General features: G+C 45.0%; 1 protein-coding gene across 3 annotated transcripts in view; it reads right to left on the bottom strand.

Annotated features, from left to right (window-relative positions):
• The window catches only part of LOC146839630 (uncharacterized), an 812,224-nt gene that overhangs the window by 7,826 nt on the left and 779,549 nt on the right, over positions 1-24,849 (bottom strand). The window lies entirely within an intron of this gene.

The following is a 24,849-nucleotide window of genomic DNA, read 5'->3' as shown; positions in this document are numbered from 1 at the left end:
TACTAAGTTGGGGTAGGGCACCTGTGTACAGAAATGATATTATTTTCGGTAGGAAACTTGGTTTGCTTGAAATATTTCTTGATTTGCTGCCTTGTCCTACTTATGCATGGCGAGAGCACTAAAAAATGGAGCCACAAGGGATGTGACAGCTGAAAAGTTCTAAGTTTACTTTTCTAAGGGCCCCCTGGTGAATGATGTCATAATATGCATCATAATATGTCTCAAGACCGTATCAGCACTCCACAAGCATTTGAACATTCTAGATTTCTCACTGTTGGGGATAGGAGCTTTAGCTCCACCCACATGTACATGTGTTGATTGGGCAGAAAGTGTGTGCTTATACAAAAAAATGTTTTGACTTCCACACAGTGGTGATCATTTTGTTTACTTATCCAGCTGCCTGAGCTTGAACTTTAAGGGCAAACACATATTATTGTAATATTACTAAAGTGTTTTAGATGACTAGCCAGTTTATTGTGTTTTTCTCTGGCAGCAGCACAGACAGGAGGAGGGCCGTCATTTACCAACATGGACTTTTAGGTTCAGCATCACATTGCAACTCTCAGCTGACCTTTTAACCTACACCAATATTATTCTACAGTTCTTTACATCCACACATATAAATTCCCATGCTATTTACGCGTAATGCTTCACATTCCAAAGCAAGATTCCTTTAAAGCCTGACTTATTGGAGTGGAGTACAGAGGGGGCCGTCTATAGTTAGACATTAAAAAAGTGATGAATACAAGTAATGTCTTTGCTGTGTGATTTATGCAGGTATTAGCAGTGATATTTTGCAGGGCTGTCTTTTGTTTGCCACTGGAGCATGGAATATTGGGCATAATGGAATGTTCACAGATCTGCTACCATCCTCCGAGTACTTGAAATAAGTCTGTTTATATGTGTGTGTTCCACATTTTATAAATCTCTGTATAGGTTCCTAAGCAGAGATTACTCAAACTCTAATGAATTATTTGCATGCGTATGAGTGTGTGTGCATGTCTTTGTGGTAGCATCAAGTGCATTGATTTAAAACACACAGTGCACAGTGTACTAAATTAAACCATGGGATCCAAGTCCTGAAGAAAGCCCTAGACCGCACAGGGGCTAGGAAAATGGATGAAACATGTCGACCTATGAGTGCATGATTAATAAATACCTCTAAAATCCCCTTATACATTTGCTTTTAATATCTCAGTAGAAACTGCTAATACATAATGCTTGGACTACAAAGACAATATTATCTGTTCGATCCCAGTACCATAATTGGTAATGCCATCCTAAGCACTCCCAAAAATCTTTGGAAGCCCATACATCCTCCTAAGTATGTCAGATTGATGCGAGACAAACTCAATGATGTAGCATGCTGCCTAGATTGGTGGGTGAGTGTTTGCCTCCAATTTTTTAGAAACTAACACACCATATCTCTGTGGGGTACCCACTGGTTAATCCCTTGTTCCTTAATGACCACATTTGCATCCAGATTGATTTTTTTTTATTTTGTAGTGATTGTGTAAAATTAACAGCTCTAAAAAGTAATAGACAAAACCTATTGCCACTGAAGGCTTTGTAGGTAGTGGTGTGGAATCACAGTCTGTACATAATGTTTTTGCTTTCAGAAAGTTTCTTCAGAGAAGCCTCTGTTGTGAATGGCTTACCAGTGTTCTCTGCTCACATCTACTTTAGTCAATACCTTCAGCTGTCAGGCGTTATGAATAGCTGGTATCAACTTCCACCCAGATGCTACCCCTGGCTTGGTGACCCTAGACTAGTGCTTTAGGACCCCTTTGAATGCTCTTGCTATGTCTCAGAAGACATGAAGGCCGGGGCAGGAACAGGAAATTAGCAATAACTGCTCACTGAGCTCTGTTTACTTTATGTAGTTTATACCTTATGACCATTTTCCATGCAGCCCATAGCAAATAGGAAGCTAATAAGGGGTTAACTATGGGATAAAGGGGTTAACCTTATGTCAGTGTATGGTCAAAGGGTGAGTGATGTCGCTCGCACTGCCCCTGGTATTTTATTCTTAATTTACAACCTTGATAGCTGCTGAACATGCCCAGCTCCTGAATGAAGTTTTGTGTTATGCTGAGAATGGACAATATCTTGGTGGTTAGATAAATTTGTTGCAGATGTTTTGGGGTTTTGGGGTATTTGCTCACATAGGGTTATGGGCTTCAAGTAGAGCATCCTAGGTTAAGAACCTGTAGCAGTGTAGCAGATTGGGATTCTTGACATTGTAAGGCTTCAAGTAATTGGATGTTGGACTGGTCAGTGTTTTTGAGAATTTAAAATAAGTGGGAAGTGTTTAGATTGGATATCTTTGCGACAGGCTGAAGGTGTAGGTTTGGAAAATCTTCAGTCGATGTTTGCATTAACAGGGATAAATGTATTTCTTGAGGATTGGTTGAGTTGGAGGGTATGGTTCAGGAAAGTTTCCTTCCATTTGACGTGATAACAAGGATGATGTTGATGGTTCGTTGATGGAAGAAGCTGGCTGCAATAGTCACAGGTCTTTGGTGGTCTCAGGTATGGTTCCCAGTCATGATGGAGATGTTTGTGGATAGTCATCTTCTTCCGTGGTTCCCTGAGTTGTTGAAAAGAACTGCCTGCAAGGTGCATGGACTTGTGTAATTGTGTCAGTTGTTGGTGGATTGGAGAACCTTGGAAGACTGTGTGAGCCTTGCAAAAGGGACCACTAAACGCATTTAACCTTTTCGGTGCTCATGACGGAACGGTTCCGTCATGAGCGTCGGTTGAGCTGTGCTCATGACGGAACCGTTCCGTCATGACCACGCCCGCGCAAGAAACGGTCAGCGCTGAGCGGGAATCGGCGCCGCATCGAAGAGGTTAAGAATTCTGGACTCTAGGAACAAAGAGAGCATATAGGGTGGTTTTGCCAAAATGGTAGCACTGTGTATTTGGAAATAAAAGTTGATCCAGTTTCCTAGGTATGGTGTTATTGTATAAAATGATTGATATATACCCTTCTGCTATTGCAGTGGGGCACTAGTAAGTGAATGGGATGTTTGTAGGACCAAATGTACTGGTGGCGAGATTGTTAAGAAGTGTGAGGGTTGCCGAGTCATGAACTTCAAGGTGTACAGAAGAAAGAGAAGTAAATCTTGTGTCACATCTTTTAGAAAGCTAGAATTGTAATGAGCGGTTATCATTGTGTTTACTTTTTTGGAAGGTTAATATGTTGTTATATTTGTTATCTTACAGGAAGGTGTTGGGTATTAGAGTTTTGGCTATTTCTTGTAGTTTGGAGAAGGAGTCTATATTGAAAATAACTATACGTTTGTGTATGAGTATTTTTTTATCCAATGTTTCATTGGAATGAAAAGATATGTCTGGTGCACTGTATGGGAATACATTGGATGGAAACAGGTTGTGAGCTCTTAAGGAATAGTGCAATTGATGACTTTCACTGTAGAGGGCTAGAAAATCGGGTTTTATCTCTGTTTGCAGAAGGCAGATGGCTGTGCATTCATTGTTTTTATAGGATTGCTTTATTATTGCATAGTTTCAAATTACTTGTTTTGTTGTTGCTGTGAGTGGAGCAAAACAGAAAGATTGCTTTTCATAAATTCAAAGATTTCTGCCCATCTGGTTGTGAAAAATATACTCTAGCGAACGTTTATACATAGAATTCACAAATAGATTAATGACAAATGTAAACCCATGTACAAGTGTGAAGATATCCCTGTATCCCACTCAAATGGAGGCATTCCAAAGCATGGTTTGCCTAGGAAGTTTGGGAACACCCCTGAATTTAAACATTTTCAGCGAAGTTTGTGAACACCCCCAAATTTAGATCTTTCTTAGCATTTCTAAACTCTGACCACTCTCCACTCCAACCTGGAAAGGGTCATGTATTTACTCAAGCACAGAGCTGATAACTCCCCTTAAGAGGAGGGAAGGGGAACCAATCGTCCCTATATTTAGAGGGGGTGTTGGGGAAAGGATCTTGCACAGGGGATTTTTTCAAACTGTATGGAAAGCTCTGCACAGCGGAAATAGAAGCCCACATTGGAAAAGTCATTTATCTTCCCAGGAGTGAGTCTTCCTGGAAACTTGTGCCTGGCACCATTTTCCAGGAGTACCACTGGAAATGTTTTTAAATCCATTAAAAAATAGAAAAGTACATTCAGGCAGAGGCCAAGATCTCTGCTGATACCTTTTCTGTGAATTGGGCCCATTATCATTTGTGCTTTCCCAGTTGTAGTAGATCACATTATAGTGTGATATGAAAGCTATGGAATGAGTGAGTTTCATGAACATTGAGCTCTAAAGTAGGGCGCCTAGAAGACTACCAGGAAAGGGTGAGAATGTAGTTGGATGTGAAGATAGTAGCAAAGGTGTGTAGGAGGGAGCTGGTTAGTAGTATAGTAGGGTGTTCATAATATTAGTGATTTTCAATTAGTGTACAGCAATATCATTCACTAACAAGGAAGGTATGTCTATAGGTGCGCGTGAGTGAGAGAGGAGGCTAATAGTGGTGCTTGCTAGTTTCTGAGAATGATGCTGAAGTTAGTTGACACAGGTATGGAAAAATGCAGATTTAGTGTTGTCAAGGGTGTTGAATATTTTATCAAGGCTTGTTTGCAATTTCAGCGGTTTGTGGTAAACTGGAGCCTGAACACCATTTATGTAGTTATGAGATTTAGAATGCTGGATTGGTCCTGGGCATAAGGTGATGAAAATGTTCATCATGCATATTGTACTTTGAAGGTTTGATTCACTGTGCTGTTAAATCTTGATTGATGTGTTGTGTAGAAGTGAAGTGGATTAATTGGTTATTAGTCTCACATATTATCAGAACAGCCTCCACTTGATTCTGGCTGTTAAAAACTTTAAAAAACAATTCCTCTCGTGCCTTAGTCATTTTTCAAGACTGTACTGCCAGCATCTCAGTGGATCAATGATGTTCAAAGCTCTCTGCCTTTGCCATAAAACATTTCTTTACTGGCTACCTTTCTGTTTGGCCTCTTTGTGTCTCCCTTAGCATCCCAGGTGATTGATAAAGTCTGCTCCTTATTATTCCTAATGTTGACTGTTCCCATGTCGCTGGTTATATCCTGGATTTGAATTTTTATTTAGTAAGCGATCGTTCACTCAAAGGCGACTTGGCAAAATAATTCTTAAATAGAAAGAACTCTAAATAGGTAACAAATAAAGACACAAACATACTAGGCATCACCACAGTCAAGGACATAGCCCTGGACATCAGTGGTATTAGAAATGGACAAATAAGGTTTTCTGATAGAGGTCCTAACCTTTGATTCTTCACCTAGTGATTTTTCCCAGGCACTAGACTGGATCCGGAGATGTTATATAGTAATTCCATCACAGTTCAATGGTGGCATCATGCAGCTCTATGTCTGATTTGTCTTGCCCCAGATGTGACATTGGGGCCAATATGTCTACACCATCTAAGCATGCTAAAGTTAGTTCCTTTCTTTAAGTGCCTTCCAACACGGATCCAGAGCACCATTAAATCCTGTCCGGCTGACAGTTTACCTTTTCCCTTAAATTTTTCAACATGTCCTTAAAAAACAGCAGTGTTTAAACCTTTCAAGGACTACAACTGACAAATGCTGGTGACAGACGCCCACAATGTCATTTTCTGGTGCCTTTGATCCAGACACAACTCAGCGTCATGAGAATGCTGAGCAAAGCTGAACAAGAATGCGATCCCCAACTGCAAGCCAAGCTTGCCATCAAAGAACTTTGGAAGATGTCAATGAATACCCGGTCAGGGTTGAAAAATATTACTTTCCCTAACCAAAAGCAGCACAGATGCCTATTCAATTACTGTGAATTGCTCATGGGCATGGCCGAACCTTAACAAAGTGAGCACTGTTAAGCTGTTGCCAATACGTTCTCATTAGTATGGTGGTCATTTTCATTGCCTGTCACATGGGAGACAGGGGTTCAATTCCCCGAGGGGAAGAAGATTCTTTTAATTTGCACAATTAAAGAACAAAGATCTATTTACTCAAGTTTATGTCTATCTATATATTCAATTAATATATTTATTGATAAAGCTAACTATTTTTGCCTAGGAAATTCTGTACTCTAGTTTTTATGAGAAAAGATTACTTTGCCTAACCAGTAGCTGCAAAGCTGCCTATTCAAATACTGTGAATTGCCTGTGTGCATGACCTAACCTCAACGAAGTGAGCCATTGCAAACATGTCCTCGTTAGTATAGTGATGCATATGTCATATGGAATACCGAGGTTCAATTTCTCGACGGAGAGAAGATTCTTTGAATTTGCATGATGTACTTACTGATGTTGTAAAATATAGTTGTCATTATGCCTGCCTAATATGATTGAGATCAGGGTTGAATTCACAGATGACCAAAATGCTTACTGATGTGTTAACTGAAACTCGGAATAGGTTCTGAATATTTTAATCTGTACAAAGGGAACCAGAGCTAGTGGACAGTGACTCACCTGGTGATCTGCTGTCACAATTTCGTGGACTACATTAGGGATTACCTGCTCTGAGGATACCTAACAGTAGTCATACTGGCACCTGTGTCTCTCAGAGCCTCCACTCTCTTCCCATTGATGGTGAGTCACAGCTTGCATTTCTTATTGTTGTTAGACTTGGGAAAAGGTGACGCTACTTGCTACTTCTGTCGCGCACGCTGCTAAATTGTTTTTAAATTGAAATTGAATAAGAAATTACACTTTTACTCTTTGTTTCGCTCTATTTTAAAATCACTGGTTCAAAGCTTTATCGCTGTGCTGAAAACCTCACCGTATTCGCTGGCCCGACTCACCTCCTGGTGTACACGCCACTGCTGAGCGCCAATCAGGGAAGTGGGGGGAGGAGCCAAGGCTGACTACGGCTACTAATGCCTTTTGCAGCGAGGGAGCAGTTACTTGGGAAAAGGTGACGTTACTTGCTACTTCTGTCGCGCACGCTGCTAAATTGTTTTTAATTTGAAATTGAATACGAAATTACACTGTTACTCTTTGTTTCGCTCTATTTTAAAATCACTGGTTCAAAGCATTATCGCTGCGCTGAAAACCTCACCGTATTCGCTGGCCCGACTCACCTCCTGGTGTACACGCCACTGCTGAGCGCCAATCAGGGAAGTGGGGGAAGGAGCCAAGGCTGACTACGACTACTAATGCCGGTTGCAGCGAGGGAGCGCAGCGGACGCGCGCAGCGGGCGCGCCGACAGCGCGCCGAAGGCGCGCTAAAGGCAAACCCGTCTGCGCCCATCCGCGGCCGACAGGGGCAAGGAGCTCCCCATTATGCCCAATGTATAACCTACTCATTGGATGAACTAAAAACGATACACTGCACTGAGTTTGAAATTAACCACCGCACGCTGGATCGACTACGTAGGAACGGGTTAAGGGAAACAAGATCATCCTTCGCGGAATTTAAACACCCCATAGACACTGGGATTCTCACTAAACCTCAAGCAACAAAAAAAGAAAAATCTCTCTCTGTCATCTACCTAAATACCCGCTCCCTGCCAAAACATCAACTAGATATTTACAATCTGTTGATTTCTGAACACCCAGATATTCTACTTTTAACCGAAACTTGGTTAACACAAGACTCCGCTCCGGATATCCTAGCAGCACTACCAAATGACTTTTATATTCTCCAAGTCAATCGCCCACAGGGAAAAAAGGGAGGAGGAGTAGCAGCTATTATACACCAAGACCTTATATTCACTACACTTACCTCATTAGATATACTTCAAACAGATAATCTAGTTTTGAAATTAGAGCCTCCGCTCACCCCCTTAGTCGTTGTTCTACTTTACAGACCATCTCAGAACATGCCCCAGTTCCCTAAATAATTGAGTGAACAAATGACTCATCTGGTAACAAACCATGCAAAAGTACTGATGGCCGGGGATTTCAACTACTGGGCCAACGACCCAGCAGAGGGACCACACTCATTGGAACTTACGGACCTACTTACCGGACTTAACCTAAGTCAGCATGACTCGTCTGCCACACATATCAAAGGGCATACGCTTGACCAGGTATGGTCCAGCAATTTGTCCTTAACAAACTTAGAAGCCACCCCCTGCATCTGGTCTGACCACTATCTCGTCAAATTTTTTATAAATATCCCCACCTCGACCAAAATGACGCCACTCGATCTCGAAGCACGCAGGAGCTGGAGGACCATTGATAAAGATCCCTTTCTGGAGTCACTGGCCAACACCATTCCTACTGATCAATCTTCCATCGAGCTTAGCGAGAATGCACTTACAAACTGGCTGCTGACAGCCAGTAATAAATATGCTCCCCTCAAAAAATCTTCGCACATCCGTCGCCACGAGGCCCAGAAATGGTTTTCCCCCGAATTAAAGAACCTAAAGCTTGCTCTGCGGCACGCAGAAAGGAAGTGGAGAAACAAATACCTACCCGACGACAAAAGCACGTACTTAAATGCACGGGGAATTTATAAAAAAGCTATACTGGCTTCCAAATCCGAATATTTTTCGTCCAAAATCATTAACTCCATTAATCGATCCAAAGAAATGTTCTCAATCATCAATGAATTATCCAATCCAGACAGAGTAACGATTAAACCCACTCCTTCTCAGTCCCTATGTGACTCCTTAAATAATTTCTTTATTGAGAAAATCAAAACCATTAAATCAAATATCCCTCACTGTCCAAGCCCTGCATACCCCAAAAAACCTATGAATCCACACAAGCTGGAACAATTTCCAACAATAAATCAAGAAAATTTCAATGACCTATTGGCTAAAGTCAAGTCCGGGTCTCCAAGGGACTGCTGTCCCCCCTGGATCTTAAAGGAAGCATTTACCATCTGCCCTGGACCAGCCATGACCCTCCTAAACAAGTCACTAACTCAGGGTCAGGTACCAGAGATCTTTAAGGAAGCGGTTGTCATCCCTCTCCTAAAAAAGCCAGGAGCAGACCCTAAAACGTTAACTAATTATCGCCCGATCTCACTGCTTCCCTACCTGGCCAAAGTGCTTGAAGCACACGTAGCCAAAAATCTGTCTGCATTCCTGGAGCAATCTGAATATCTGGACGCCCATCAAGCAGGTTTCCGCCCAGCCCACTCCACAGAGTCAGTAGTATTATCTGTGCTGGACACCCTGAGAGAAAAGGCTGATAAGGGTCTCCCTCAAGCATTGGTATTGCTGGATCTCTCTGCAGCCTTTGACACGGTCGACTATAACATCTTGATCGACCGTGTCAGAGATGCGGGTATGGAAGGAACTGCTCTTGAGTGGATTAGATCCTTCCTAACAGATCGATCACAGGCTGTATACCTTGGCGGCTTCTCAACTCCCATGATTAAAAATACCTGCGGAGTCCCCCAGGGATCCTCTCTATCCCCTCATCTTTTTAATTTATATCTTCTCCCCTTGATCCATGCATTAAAAGAAAAACATATTCAAACCTTTAACTACGCAGACGACTTCCAATTGATATTTCCTATCAATGACTCTCCAGTATCCATCCTTGAATTTCAAGCAACTATGCTGTTCATCCGCGACTGGATGAACAGCAACCAACTGAAACTAAACCCAGATAAAATTGAACTGATCCTCACGGGTGGCTCACTAAATCACCGGAGCCCCAATTTCTGGCCAAATGAACTGGGACAACCACCGATCCCCTCCAAGCATGCCAAAACTCTTGGAGTTACTATCTGTAATGATCTCTCCATGAAAACCCAAATAGGATCAGTGTCATCTACATGTTTTTTCCAACTAAGGAAAATAAAGAAAATTAGCCAGTTCCTAACACAGGAAGCAAAATTACAAGCTATCCTTGCCATGGTGATCTCGCATATTGACTATGCCAACTCCTTAAACTTTGGTATCCCAGCCTATCTTAACTACCGTTTACAATTGATACAGAACCAAGCAGCTAGGCTGATCTTGCTGGAAAACAAACGCCAACACGTCTCCCCCCTTCTTAGGAAACTACATTGGCTACCCATATCACAAAGGTGCGCCTTTAAGATGGGCTGCATCATATTTAAATCTCTGAATGGCAAAAACCCTAAATTCATTGACAGCTTAATCACTAGATATATTCCAAATCGGAATCTGAGATCCACTCACTTGCACCTTCTAACAATACCCTCTTTTAAACAGAAACGATTTGGCGGCTCTAGGTTTGCCTTCTTGGGCCCAAGGTACTGGAATTCTTGCCCCCTAGAGATCAAAAGCTGTACAAATATCACGACCTTCCGTAAATTGCAAAAAACATGGCTTTTCAAACAGGCATTCGACTAACCCACTGATTCATAATACCTTCGTCACCTATCCAAGAAGCGCCAAGAAACCAATCCGGTGTACGTGCGCTATACAAATCCATTATAACATAACATAACATAACAGACATGTGAGCATTTGGCATCATCGCTTTCTGTCACCCAAAGACATGAAGGTAACCTCTGGTCTTCCCTTAGCATTAACTGGGGCCACCCCCTCCCTGAACACTATACCTGCAGTCCCAGGGGTCTGTACGCCGGTGGAGAGCGGATTCCTGCAGGGAACAGATGACATCCTTCTTTAAGTGCTCATACTGATAGCACTCATGGCACTCTGGTTTCAAGGGACCTTGATGTTTCTTCTGGAAACCCTACCCTTTCCTTTGATCAGGGTTTGACTGTGATTCCCCCTGTCGAAATTCAGTTGGATGTCTTTAGAACACTCCCTCTGTTTCCCCCTCTATCTGCTGTCCCTGATATCAACCAGTACATCTCAGGGGCTAAACTATATTTCCTGACAAGGGTTTCCTTCATGAGGAGATATTGTATCCTGCTCACTTTTCCAAGGGCCAACAGAAAATTCCCTCCCCTCAGTGGGCATATGCCTGGGGCCCTATGTATCTCTAGAGCTACCTCATAGGCTTCAAACTATTTGCTTGTGTTGTTTCCAACCTCAAAGCTAGGCACCAGGTCCTTGAGTTTCACTACCATTGCATAAGGATTGTCAGTTCTTCTTCGCATTTCGGTTCAGCAGCCATGTTCTGGCATGGTGCAGAGTCCCACAAGTGTATACTGAGTGTCCTTCAATTTTCAACCAGATCCTTAAGAAGAATATGGTGTTCCTGATCATCCCTTATAACTCAGTCCTGGTTAAGTAGATTGACGGCCTATTGGTTGCGTAAAACACACAAGAAGCCTGTAAGGCTGATACCATTATCCTGTTGAACCACTTAGCTGAGAATGGATATAAAGTGCCCTTAAATAAGTTGCTGTACTGTAAGAAAGAAGTTTTATATCTCGGACATCACATTGAAAAAGAGCATGGAAGGTATCACAAGAAAGAATCTTGGCAATTCAGAGAATTAATCCACCAACTATACAGAGAGAAATCAGGATGTTCTCGACAATGATGGGAAACTGTCACCAGTGGATCCCCGACTCTTCCCTATTGACAAAGTCTTTACAGAAGCTGACACATAAGAATGTATCTGATCTGGTCGTTTGGAATGACGTCTGCCTGAAAGCTTTCCTAGAGCTGAAAGAAAGTCTCTTAGATGCCCCGGCACTAGGAATGCCTGATTACAGTAAAGCGTTTTCACTATTCTGCAGTGAGAGGGAAAACTGTGCTGTCTCAGTGCTTACACAGTTACACCGAACACAACAGTCAAAGACCAGTTGCTTATTTTTCTGCTACACTTGACCCAGTAGCTGTGGCATTGCCCAGCTGCCTCAAAGCTTTGGCTACCATTTGTGTCAGCATTGATAGGTGTGAAATTATTGTCATGGGTCATCCACTCACAGTTCATGTGCCCCACTCAGTGGAAATACTGTTAACCCGTACTTGCACTCAGCACCTTACTAATAGCCGTTTGACCAAGTATGAGCAGGTCATTCTGACCTTAGATAATGTTACCCTTAAAAGGTGTACCACTTTGAATCCTGCAAATATAATGCCTGTTACTGAAATTAAGTTGAAGAAAATGAAATTGAGTCAAGGCCAGATATACGAGATGAGCCACTACCTGAATCTGATTATGTGCAATTTGTTGGTGGCTCCTGTTTGCGAGACCCCAGAGGAAACCTGGGAGGTCCTTATGCTACAAACACAAGGAGATGATTGACGGAGTGCTGAAAGTTTTCAGTCACTCAACCCCAGTCACAGATGTGGGTTCAATCCATCACCATTCTTTAGCTCTCTACGCCACCCCAGTTCAGACACAACTATATGCAAATCAGTCTTGACACTGTGCCTCATGGGAACAGTCCAGCCAGAACTGCCAAGCCATGTCTTCTCTGGACCGGAAACGAGCATCCTGGGACGAGTTTCGGGCTAACAGCCCTCATCAGCCAGGCTAGCTTGAATCCAGTGGCAAAGTGAGCAAGGGACCCATGTCTAGGCATACCTTGCCAACTTAGGGCGCAGAAAGCAAACACAAGGAGATGATGGACGTAGCGCTGAAAGTTTTCAGACACTCACTCCCTGTCACAGATCTGGGTTTAATCGATCATCGTTCTTTAGCTCACTTCGCCACCCCAGTTCAGACACAGTTATATGCAAATCAGTCTTGACCCTGTGCCTCATGGAACAGTCCAGCCCACACTGCCAAGTCATGTCTTCCCTGGACTGTAAACAAGCATCCTGGGACCAGTTTCGGGCTAACAGCCCTCATCACCCAGGCTAGCTTGAATCCAGTGGCAAAGTGAGCAAGAGACCCACGTCTGGGTATACTCTGCCAACATAGCGTGAACAAAGCAAACACAAGGAGATAATGGCCGGAGCGCTGGAAGTTTTCAGACCCTCACCCCCAGTCACAGATCTGGGTTTAATCCATCATCATTCTTTAGCTCACTTCCCCACCCCAGTTCAAAGACAGCTATATGCAAATTAGTCTTGACCCTGTGCCCCATGGGAACAGTCCAGCCCGAACTGCCAAGCCATGTCTTCCCTGGACAGGAAACAAGCATCCTGGAACCGGTTTCGGCTAACAGCCCTCATCAGCCAGGCTAGCTTGAATCCAGTGGCAAAGTGAGCAAGGGACCCACATCTGGGCATACCGTGCCAACTTAGGGCAAACAAAGCAAACACAAGGAGATGACGGACGGAGCGCTAACGTTTTTCAGACACTCAGCCCCAGTCACAGATCTGGGTTTAATCCATCATCGTTCTTTAGGTCACTTCGCCACCCCAGTTCAGACATAGCTATATGCAAATCAGTCTTGACCCTGTGCCTCATGGGAACAGTCCAGTCCGAACTGCCAAGCCATGTCTTCCCTGGACCGGTAACAAGCATCCTGGGACCGGTTTTGGGCTAACAGCCCTAATCAGCCAGGCTTCCTTATGCTGCCTGTACTGTCTGAGGTGGTCAAAGCCTCCTGGCTTCAAGGAGTATTGTCTGCACAAGTGATCAAATTGGTTGCTATTACAAGAGCATGCTGTGTTTCAGACCATCTGATAGTTACCATTTTCACAGATATGCAGTGTGGCTTTAGTGTCGTGCACGACTTTAGACATTTATGGCCACAAAGAGGTCTTATGACATCTTCAGGCTCTCCCATACACAATGAGGAGAATGCAAAAAATCTACTTGAGGCATTGCAAAAGCCTATCCAGGTGGAGATTGTGAAATGCTCTGCACACTGCACTGGAAATGACCATTTAACAGCGGGCAACAGGTATGCTGATGAGATCGCCAGATACTGTGCTTAAAATGCTTGTACTTTCAATGGTGAATTTTAAAATGATGGTACAGATCAGACCAATTGCAACTTCCTATTAATATCAGCTGATAGATGGAATGAGGTTAAGAGATTCCAGGGAGAAGTGACAGAAGCAGAACAGCAATTATGTGTCAGAACATGTTGTATCAAAAGATATGGGGGCATATTCACAATAACTGGCGCATCCCTGCATATCAGCAGGGATGCGCCAGTTATTGTGCGCCACAGCTCCGCCACCATGGATGCGCCGCATTTACAATGCGGCGCACCATGGGGCAAAAACGGCACAGATGCGTGACGCATCTGTGCCGTAAAAGTGGCGCATTGATGGAGTTGCGTCGCAAGCGCGACAAAGCTCCAGCAATGCTCTAGGGGGCCCTATCTTGTTAATGCTGCATCAATCCTTACGCCTGCTTCTAGCAGGCGCAGGGTTTTGACGCAGCATGGGCCGAAAAGTGACTGAGTGAAATCTTTTAGATTTCACTCAGCCACTTTTAGGAGGCGTTCCTGCGCCGGACCGCCCCCTCCTGCGCAGGAACGCCTACATGTGGCGCAGGGCTTTAAAACGTGACGCATCTCCCAGATGCGTCACGTTGTAAGTACCCCGCACCATGGTGCAGGATTTGCGCCGCCGCTGCGTCACCAAAGTGACGCAACGGCAGAGTAAATGAGGCGCAAGGGGCTTGTAAATCTGCCCCGTGATGTCATTTGGATTTCAGCAGATGGAAGACCTGTGTTGTCAGACAGTTTGTTACCCCCAATGGCAAGGCACTATCATGGACCTGCACATGTACACAGGGATGCCATGGTCAGGTTGTTTAGGAAGACATGGTTTATCCCTAGGTTCAGATTGATGGCTGAAGGATTGTGTCACAAATGTGTTGTGTGTCAATAGATGAATGTAGGAAAGAAAACACAAGTAACACTGTGTCACTGTAATTGAGACCCCCTGGAGGAGGGCTATAGGTGCTGCGGGGGAACTACAAGAGACTGCCTGACATCCTCGACGAGAAAGAACGCTGATGCCGGAACAGAGAATCCAGTGAGAGGAACTGTATATAGAGGACGAGAACGAATACAACCGTGATGGAGACAGCTTTCCTTCCCTTATACACACATCCTGGGTGAAAAGGTGAAGGAACCAGCTATTGTTTGTCCTCAGCCTTGATAGTAACCGCCTGTGCTTTCTCTGTTTCCACGAGGGTCCTGCAGTACAAGATAGGCTGAAAGAAGGGCGAGATCACGACAGGCTATCCAACCAGGCAAAAGGAAGACAATGAGAGAGAAGGAAAGGAAGGAAGCAGACACCGAGAACCTGGGACAAAGACGAAATATCTCCTAGGGCTACTCACCTAGAGTCACTTGTTATAATAAAAAGACACACTGGTTAAGCAACCATTATGCAGTCTCCTGTCTTTTCCTGTAATAAGTGGTGTCAGAAGTGGGATTCCATTCCCGGCATACCACAGAACGAGACGATACAGCAAACCACAAGCCTTGACAATATGATTAAGCAACTCGCAGAGGGAAAGCGACACCTGCAGCTGGAGGTGGAGGGGCAGACCATGGGGGCTCAGAAAGAACATGAGCACCTACAGGAAGCCCTACAAGAACAAGTGGGGTGATCGCCAGTAACCAGGTGGTACAGGTTGCCGCCATTCAACATCTAATGGACACCATAGCCAGTAGCAGAGTTCACCCCAATATACCCAGTTCTGTGTTACAGAAGTACCAGCCCTGGAGGACCCACACTTTTTTCCCCAAATTATGACAGAGTAGCCAGTACTGCTCAATGGCCAGTGGAATGGTGGGGCCACTACATCGCTCCCTTACTGTCAGGGGAGTTACAAACAGCCTATCAAGCCGCTAATACTGCTGGAACCACCCCATACAGAGAGATCAAAAAAGCTATGCTGGAAAGACAGGAATATTGCTGAGTAAAGTTCTGGAAAGAAAAATGGATGTAACAGGACACTCCCTGAGCACTCTTCTATAATGTACAGGATCTCGGCACTCGGTGGCTACAACCAACTACCTCCACGAAGGAGGAAGTGATGGACAAGGTCTTCCTGGAACAGCTACTGATGGGCTCCCGAGTACGACACGTGCATGGGTTAAACAACACCCAAACTTAACCATCCAGGCTGTAACAGTCACCCAGGGGGATCAGGTGGTCCATTTAACAGGATGCATGTGGACTTTATCAAAATGCATGTGTGTAATGGAATGAGATATATCCTGGTGAATGTGTGGATCTTCTCACAATGGGATAAAGCTTACCCGACTAGAAGATGTAACAGTCTTACAGTAACTAAGATGTTGTTGAGGGAGTTGTTATGATGTTTTGGATTCCCAACTTCTCTTGAATCAGATTTGGGAACCCATTTTAATAATGAGGTTCTGAAGATGCTAGGCACAGCATTACAAGTGGAGCAAAGACTACATTGCAGGTACTGGCCTGAGTCTTCAGGCATAGTTTAGCAGATGAATAGGACTCTGAAGTGTGTGCCTCATCATCTCTGAAGTGGCCAGATGCTTTGCCCCTTGTGTTGATGAGTTTCCACAGTATTCCTGATAGGAGGACAGGACAAACCCCATGAGATTATCGTGGGCAGAGCAATGCTACTGCCAGCTGTACCTGCACATGCGCTTGTCAATCAATAAGCATTTGTATAGCACAGCACTGTCATCCTTAGGGGTATCTAGCCGCTGTGGGTTTGACATCTCCATTGAGGAGCCAGGTCTTGAATTTCTTTCTAAAGTCCACCAGGTAGGGTGCTGATTGAAAATGGAGGAGTAGGTTGTGCCAGGTCTTGGCAACAATTTTATGGAAAGGAGCATCCCCTACTGCTGCAACGGATGCGGGGGGATTCACAGGGCTAGTGAGGAGGAATGCAGGTGTCTTACGTGTAGGTGGAAGTTCATTCATTGGTTGATGTAGACAGGGCCGGACTTGGAACGCAAACCAGCCCTGGCAATTGAGTTGGACCAGCCGCGAGTAGGGGTGAAGGGGGGGTACGCGAGGAAAACACTGCAGCTGCTTTTGGTAAAGGGAACCGATATTGCCGCACTGCTGCAGATCCGGCCCCCTGTACCAAAAACGGCCCACACCAGTCCCAAACCAGCCCCCACCCTTACGGCCCACCGGAGAAACGCCTGGTCCGGTCCTGGATGTAGACCGGTCCTTGATCGTGCAGAGCTATGTAGGCTCAACTGATGATCATGTGAACTTTTGATCATTACAGATGCCATGATTCTTGATTACTGCAAAGGACTGGCTGATGTGGTGTGATCTGTGTCTCATCAGGTTAGAAAAGCCACATGCCCACCTCATCCAGACCTATGTCATGACATCAGTCCCAGTGACTGGGTGGTTGTGAAGAAACATGGGAGAAAGAATTGCTTGGAATCTTGTTGGCGTAGGCCTTACCTGGTTATCCTTGTCACCACAACTGCTGTTAAGTTTGGGGGTCTTCCCAACTGGGTGCATGCCTCACATACTCACAAAGCCCCGTGTCCCCTTGATGATGTAACAGATCCTCTCCCTGATGGGATAGTAGGAAAAGAGAGACAGAGGGAGCAGGTTAATCAAGCTGTTGGGGACCAGCAAGTAACTGAGATAGCACATTTTCGGCCTGAGGACTCAACAGTTGAAGCTGAAATAAGAGAGTCTCATCCTGTGGTGTTGACTGAGCCAGATCCAATCCCTGAAGAAGGGCTTAGTGTTGTGAGATCAAGAGTGGTGATTGGAGACTGGTGGCCAAAAAGGCAAGAGAGAACAAGATAGAAGTTACTTGAGAAACGTGTGACTCATGTCATCACAGAGGGAACAAAAGAGTCAGGCGTAAGAAACAGTGAAGATGAAAGATCCACATTAAGAAGGTCAAAGAGAGCACGATTAACCTGTCAAAGATACTTATTATCTGAATGGACATACTTTACGAGCAATGATTGGGAAAGAGAGTTTTAGGACTTTTGCTATAATACTTGAGATCCATCTGAGTCTCAATAAAAAGAACTTTGCAATTGAACAGCATTATTAATGCACTTTGCCTTTGAATCAGCTGAAACAGCTTTTGGTTGATCTATAATTTCTTGTACATTGAACTCTGAACTACTTTAGAAATTCAAATAGATTTTGTATGGAAGAAAGAAGAATCCCTAGGCTTGCATCTGCTGAAACATTATTAGGTTATGCACTGGCGCACATTTGGCTGCCATGAGTCAACGCAGGCACCCTGGCACCACGGTGCAAGCATGCCTGCATTGTGGGGATGATTGTTTTAGTGCAGGAAGGAACACCTTACTGCACTAAAACAATCACGAGAGGTGTTTTCCTCTTTCAATGCATGGTGCAGAATGCAGCACGTATAGAAAGAGGAAAAAACGAGGATTAATGAAAGTATTTCTCCTCGTTGTGCCTTCTTACGCCTCCCCTGGAACCTTGTAAATCTGGGAATGCAGCAGAATCCATGGGTGTTGCGTGGGAACACTCACACCAGCACCTATGGCATGCCCCTCTCACCTCGGTCCCAGGATCGCACTCTCCCCTACAGCTCCGCTGTGCACTGCAACGCCCTGATTCTGTTTATTTTCCTTGTAGCTCTTTGGCTCGTTAATTTCACTTCATTGTGCCTTACTGATGTTGTGTTGGTTGTATTGCCCCTTATTGTTTGTAGTGCACCTTACTGTTGTAGTGCCGGTTTCCCTACGTTTTCCCCTGTTCCTGCCACCACATTGATCTGTGACCCCTCCCCCTGATCTCCCAGCTGCACGTCCCTCACCCCTCTCCTACATAATGGCGGCCGCTGCGGGGCAGCACGAGTGAGACCTCCGACCTTGGTCTCAGGATCGCACTCCGCTGTGCTCTGCGTCGCCCTTGGCAGCCCCACCATTGCAGGGTTCGAGACTACCCTGATTCTGATTATTTTTCCTTGTCACTCTGTGGCTCATTAATTTCACTGTATTGTGCCTTACTGTTGTTGTGTTGGTTGTATTGCCCCTTTTTGTTTGTAGTGCCCCCTTACTGTGTTTCCCTACGTTTTACCCCTATTCCCGCTGCCGCATTGACACGTGACCCCTCCCCCTGACCGCCCGCTCCCGCCACTCAGCTGCACGTCCTCCCCCGTGCCCTACATAATGGTGACCGCTGCATGGACGCGCGCTGAAGGATCCCTGGGACCCCGCCAATATAACTCCGCCGCACTCCACGCACTCAACCCTGGAAGACACAATGACTGCAAAAGAGCCTCCCCCATGACCACCCATGGACAGTTCTCATGCAGACTCTGCGCAGATCCTCTACCGTCGAGAAAACCACCTCAAACGCCGAGGGCCCGCGTGCTGCACGCACTGCCGAAACCCTCATTTGCATTCTCCTCAACGTGTGCTCCCTGCACTGACACCCCACGGAGATCTGGGACTCGATCGACACCCTCTCGCCCGACGTCGCCTTCTTCACGGAAACCTGGACCAATGCCACCTCTGGCCCCGACATCGCCATCGCCATTTCCGATGACTACAAGATCCAGAGAAAGGACTGCCTCCAACGCCCAGGAGGAGGACTCACCATCGCACACAAGACCCCCCCCTCCGACTCTCCACATCCAGCATGAGTGACCCCCACTCCAACACAGAACACCTTCACTTCCAGATCCAGACCAACCCCAGGACCAAGCAACGCTGCACCCTCATCTACAGACCACCGGGACCTTGCACCTTGTCCACAACTACCATTGCAGAGCTCGCCGCGCCCCACACCATAACCTCCACGGACTACATCCTACTCGGGGACCTGAACTTCCACCTCAACAACTGCGACAACCCCAACACCACCACGCTCCTCAACAACCTCGCTAACCTTGGACTGAAGCAGCTTGTCAACATGCCCACGCAGAAAGCTGGACACACCCTCGACCCTATCTTCGCGTGTGGGACAAACATCCGCTTCAGCCACACCACCCAGCCCTTCTGGACGGACCACCACTGCGTCCACTTCACCTTCAACACCACCACCATACCCAAGCCCCCCGTGCCCAGCATGATGGAACTGGAGCAAGGTCTCAGAGGAACACCTCAACACCACCCTCCTCCAAGCCCCCCCCCGGCGCCTCAACCAACACCAACTCCGCAGCCAGGGAGTTTCACTGCTGGATCTCCTGCTGCACTGACATACACGCATCCCTCCACCGCACCGCCAAACAACGGCCTATGAAGGCTGCCTGATTCACCACGGAACTACAAGAAGCCAGACGCTCCTGCAGACTCCTATAGAAAACCTGGTGAAACCAGAAAACCACAGATGCACGAAACAGCGCCCTGAAGGAATACCACCAGTGTATAAGAGACACCAAACCGACCTTCATAAGAGACAAAGTCCAGACCAATGCAACCAACGCCAAGGAATTGTTCAACGTCATACAGTAGTTTTCAAAAAACCCCAGCGAGGCCAGAGACGTCACACCCTCCCAAGAACTCTGCGACAAGCTCAGCTCCTACTTCCATCTGAAGATCAAGGTCTTTTACGACAACTTCAATGAACAGACACTGGACACCATCCTCCACCCCCCTCGCCGCCGATAAGCCATCCATCATGACCTGGAATCCCATCACCATAGAACACACCACCGTGACCATGATGAAAACCCACTTAGGAGCCCCTACGGACCCCTGCCCACTGCACATATTCCACAGGGCCGCCTCTGCAATCGCACCCGAACTGGGACAGACCACCAATGCCTCCTTCATGTCCGGCATCTTCCCAGACTACGGGAAGCGGGCGGAGATTAAACCCCTCCTCAAGAAACCAACGGCTGACCCAACGGACCTGAAAAACTACCGGCCTATCTCTCTCCTCCCCTTCGTGGCCAAAGTCACTGAGAGACTCATAAATGCCCAACTCACCGCCTCCATCGAAGAGAACTCCATCCTGGATGCCTCCCAGTCTGGATTCCGCAGCAACCACAGCACCGACACCACCCTCCTCGCCGCCACTGATGACATCTGCATCCTACTCGACCAAGGACACACTGTGGCCCTCATCCTTCTGGACCTCTCCACAGCCTTCATCACTGTCTCTCATCGCACACTTGCAGCCAGACTTCACTACGCGGTGATCCAAAGAACCGCCCTCAACTGGATCCAATCCTTTCTCTCTGGCCGAACCCAGAGGATCAGATGCCCTCCCTTCCTCTCTGAACCCACCAATATCAACTGTGGAGTACCCCAAGGAACATCGCTCAGCCCCACGCTCTTCAACATCTACATGGCCCCCCTCGCCGCCATCGTCAAACAGCATGGACTCAGCATTGTATCCTACGCCAACGACACCCAGCTCATCCTCTCACTCACGAAGAAGCCCGAAGACCCCAAACTCTGTTTCCAGGAAGGAATGAAGAAGGTGCACGCCCACCCCCACAGACCACACACAAAACTTCACCATCATCCTCGTCTCCTCCCTCTCCATAAACTGCCAGATCAACGCCGTCGCCTCCACCAGCTTCAACTGCCTCCGCATCCTCCGCAAGATTTTCAAATGGATCCCCCCGATTGCAGAAGAAACATCACCCACGCACTCATAACCAGCAGAGTGGACTTCGGCAACGCCCTATACACCAGTATCAACCGAACCTTTCTACAGAAACTCCAAACCATCCAGAACGCCGCTGCCAGACTCATCCTCGGGACTCCGCGTCACAAACACATGACCCAACACCTACGAGACCTCTACTGGCTCTCCGTCGAGAAGAGGGTCAACTTCAAACTCCTCACCCACGCCTACAAATCACTCAACTAATTTAGAGAGCAATGGTCCTTAGCCTAAATTGAATTGGAAAAGAGCTGTTGCAACATAGACTACAATGAGACCTATGTGTATTCTTCCTAAGTTTTGGACTTAGGAAGAATACACATAGGTCTCATTGTAGTCTATGTTGCAACAGCTCTTTTCCAATTCAATTTAGGCTAAAGACCATTGTTCTCTAAATTAAATGATATACCCGTGGTCCTAAGCTACATTTATCGGGTCCCCCTTGTTAACTATATCGTACAAATCACTCAACAACATCAGACCCAAATACCTCAATAAGAGATTATCCTTCCACGTACCCAAGAGGAACCTCCGTTCCGCCGACCTCACCCTGGCAGAGGTCCCCCGCATCCTTAGAAACAGAAAAGGTGGGAGAGCCTTCTCCCACATAGCAGCCAAGACCTGGAACGAGCTCCCTGTTAACATCAGATGCTCCCCAACCCTGCACACGTTCAGGAAGGACCTCAAGACTTGGCTCTTCAACTGATCTGGAGCTGCCCCCCAAGCCCCTTGATACCCTCATGGGTGAGTAGGTCGCTCTATAAACCCCTGATTGATTGAATGCATTCACAAGGACATGAAAAGCCATGCAGGGTGGCTTTACATGTCCTTGTAAATATGGAGCACCAAATTGCTCAGCCGGTGTGTTACAAAATGTGATGCACCTGCGGAGCAAGGGGCTGGTAAATATGCCCCTGCATTCTTTTGCATGAACTTTGTGTTGCCAAAGTTTACACAGATGGAATATGACAGAGAAAACTCTGCAGCTTCTAGGTTCCACCCAGCTGTTTGATTTTTGAGAAGTCATGGAATCTAACAATAGTGATAGATGTAAGTGCATACTGACAAGAGTGTTAATTATTGTCACTTATTGTCGTTGTAGGATTGAGCCTGCCCACATCTTCTAACTCTGGATATAATAATTCTTAAAGCCCCCTTTCCTACTGACAATGATTTGCCTTCATTTTTATGAGAAAGATTTACATGTAGATGTATCTAGAGGCGATTATTAACTAATTGTTTATTCTAAATTGCTTTATGAATATATTTCACACTATGCAAGCAATAAATTGATACATGTGCATGCAATTACCTGCCTCAAAGGTAGATCGTATCACCATCTCCCTTTGACTTATGGTGTGCCTTGTAATATGCTAATGAGCCTTTTCTATTGAAAGGGTCATTTTCACTATAATTATTCAAATTATGATTTGGTCTTTTCAGAAATTCCTTTGTTGAAACATTTGAATCGTCAACCTGATGCTAAAACGTTAGACATAATAGGACACTTCTTTAAACCCACCATGACATTAGACACGGCTTATGCGAATAGACACAATTTGACTTGCATATTAACAGATGTTGAGAAGAAATTTATAGATTCAGTAGAAAACTAAAACTATAATGGTTAGAGCAGCATATCATACAAATGCACCTACTTGGCCTAAAGAAGAGATTGATCATAAAGTAGCAGGAAATATAGTAGCATTAGCATTAGAAAGGCAAGAGCAAAGGAAATTGTGTACATACACTACAAGATCTAAACTAGACATTCATTTTGTGGGAAGGAGTGAATGTGATCATACATTTGAAACCCATGGAAACTGAGGATTGTATTTAAATGGAAAGAACCCTATTATTGCTGGAGTTTATTACATCTGTGGGAAGAATGCCTATTATAAGTTTCCCAAGAAATTGTATGGTATATGTTATATAGGAGTTGCTTTTCCAACGATTTATTATGTGGGACATCTTGATGACACATTAAGAGAACATAACAGAACCAAAAGGGGTGCCAGTGCAAGTGTAATTATTGGAGACATTTTTGGAGCAAATATTCTTTTTATAGGAGTGAAATAACACAGATTAGAAAAATGTGTCTACTGTGCTTGTACAACAGAAGCATTCCTAGTTGTGAATGTTAAGATGGTAGCCATAAGATTATTGGTTGTACAAAAGAAGATTTGAATTAGACGTTCTTCTTGCAAAGGAGGGTGGAGTCTGCAGAATGCTAAACGTTCAGCATTGCTGTACTGATATTCCTGACAAGAGTAAGTACTCGAAGAAGTATATTAAGAACATTACTAATCTGAAGAAAGATTTGAAGGGGTTTGAAGCAATAGATGCTTGGGATGCAAAAGGTATTGGATTTACTGCTGTAGGCAGATGGTGTGGAAATCTGGGGAGTAGAATTGTAGGTAGCATCTTCAGACCCCTAGTGATAATTGCTCTTTGTGGAATATTCCTGTTTGTAATCTATTAGGGGACAAAATATCAAAGGATAAGAGGAGAGTGAAAAAAGAGAACAGATATAGAGCATGAAGAGAGTCAGGGCAGATATTATGATGACATCAAATGTCTTGAGGAATCTAGAGCAAAGTTTATGAAACCCATTTAGTTGTAAATGATCTATCTGACAAGATATTTATCTTAATGCTATGGCTAGATTTGCCATCAGAGGGGGGATTGGAGCAGAATTATTGTGGCCCCAACATTATATGTCATAGAAGAGTGTATTTACGCGTGCTTCACAATATGTATATTGGGTCCATTAACATAAGGTGAAATGTAACATGTAGTCTCTATTAGAAATCATCCTCACACAAGAAACGCATTCCATGCAGAAACCCAGAGAATCATACATATACGTGTATTCTAATGTTTTCATAAATAGTGCTTAACATGTAGTCCTTAGTCACTTCTACATTTGCATATTTTGAAATACATTAAAGTTACTGAAAGTGTAACATGAATATAATACTGAATTCTTAATTACATTTGCTTTTATAGCCACATATTAACATTGTGCATTTTGCTGTTTCATGTTAAGTTAGCCTAAATAGGCCTGTGAACATGTCCTTTCTCTTTGTGCTTGCAATGGCCTTTTCCTTGCAGGTACTGTTCTGTTGATTCCTTAGTAAGTATGATGAGAACAATCTATTAGTCATAGAAAATCTGAGAAGAGACTCTTGACAAGGACAAGATGCTCTGACATGTTGCGCGGACGTTTCTTATTCCGCATTTACCAGGAGCAGCAAGATGCTGAGAATGGTTGTCCTTGTTGAGATGATGGGAATCATGAGCCATGTTGGAAAGCCTCTCAACATTGTTTTCTTATTGGATGATGGTGGTGTGATTGAGAATAAAGCTATCTGAATCTCATGTATTTCCTGTATCCTGGAGTTAACACAGTTTACTGGCCTGGCAGATACTTTTGGACTTTGAGAAGTACAGATCTCTCTGCTTCCTTTATTCCTATCTGAGTGTGGCTTTATGCTATCATGTAATCCTTTCTTTGGAATACCCTTATAGAATTTACCGCAATGCTGACACTTTCCTAAATATCCTGTC

Source organism: Triturus cristatus, chromosome 4_1 (assembly GCF_964204655.1).
Source record: "Triturus cristatus chromosome 4_1, aTriCri1.1, whole genome shotgun sequence".
Taxonomy (NCBI): Eukaryota; Metazoa; Chordata; class Amphibia; order Caudata; family Salamandridae; genus Triturus; species Triturus cristatus.
This window is presented reverse-complemented; position numbering and strand designations above follow the sequence as displayed.